Genomic DNA, 1,231 nt, shown 5'->3' on the forward strand with positions numbered 1-1,231 from the left:
CCGCGGGGATTGTAGTTCAATTGGTCAGAGCACCGCCCTGTCAAGGCGGAAGCTGCGGGTTCGAGCCCCGTCAGTCCCGAACTAGGGTTCAATGAATGGAGAAATTTATATTTCCTTTTTCCATGAAAAAAAGGGGCAGGGAGCAAGATCAAATACCCACAGGGCACCCTTACTTCACTTTTTTATTTTGCATCTCTCATTAAAGAGGCAGGGAAGGCGTATAGGAATTTTTTTCACTACTCCCGATCGATAAAGATAAAGAAAGACACATATACGATATGTGGATTAGTAGAATTTAGGATATTATATTACTCTATCTTTCTTTATATGGAATAGAGTACCGGTATTTTACCGGAATCCATACATAAATCGTATTCCCTTTTTATTTCAGACCTCTTTTCCCCATCTCACTTCTACTGCTTATTTGGATGTCTATGTGACCCATAGAAAGTTGGTCATCTAATACATACATAATTGTATGTATAACTATAAGAAAAAGGAAGGGAAATTGTATAAGATTAAGAAAGTATAAGATTAAGAAAGCTCGTGGGTTAGAGATATAGAAAAGAAAAAGTAGAAAAGGATTAAAAAAGAGGGAATTCCTAATCCAATCAAAAAACCCATTTTGGTCTTAGTGTGGATAGAGGATCTTCCTATGTTATACTATATAACTCTCATCCGTGAAATATAACTCTCATCCATGAATTGATTTGATAGATCCGATATTCATAATATTGAATTGATTCAGTATTATCAGAATGCAAGCCCTACCCTTGAATTTACGAGATACCCCTTTTTCCTCTCCATGGGATTACATCCCGAGTTATTGTGAAAATAAAAAATAAAGAGGTTATGGAAGTCAATATTCTCGCATTTATTGCTACTGCACTGTTCATTCTAGTTCCTACTTCTTTTTTACTTATTATTTATGTAAAAACAGTCAGCCAAAATAATTAATTGGAATTCCAATTAATCATTGAAGAAATTAAAAAGGGATTAAATAAAAAAAATCCAAGTCTTAAATGAAAGGATCTGGTTGGAATCTTAAAGTGTGGTAGAAAGAACTACATATAGTTTTTTCTACGACACTTTAGATTCTTTCTATTATATTATCTTTGAATCTACATAGAATAGAATAGATTAGTAGATTGAAATAGTTAAGTAGTCTAATTCAATTTCTTTTTTCATTGCATCCACTTAATTTCAATCAGGTCAAAATAAAAAAATCTAA

General features: G+C 33.0%; 1 non-coding gene across 1 annotated transcript; it reads left to right on the forward strand.

The window, feature by feature from the left end:
* The first annotated feature begins 5 nt into the window (after positions 1–5).
* On the forward strand, positions 6–79 carry TRNAD-GUC. Its single transcript has one exon. It is a non-coding gene; the product is annotated as a tRNA-Asp (tRNA).
* Positions 80–1,231: the final 1,152 nt, after the last annotated feature.

This window comes from Triticum dicoccoides, unplaced genomic scaffold, assembly GCF_002162155.2.
Source record: "Triticum dicoccoides isolate Atlit2015 ecotype Zavitan unplaced genomic scaffold, WEW_v2.0 scaffold65625, whole genome shotgun sequence".
In the NCBI taxonomy this organism is placed as follows: Eukaryota; Viridiplantae; Streptophyta; class Magnoliopsida; order Poales; family Poaceae; genus Triticum; species Triticum dicoccoides.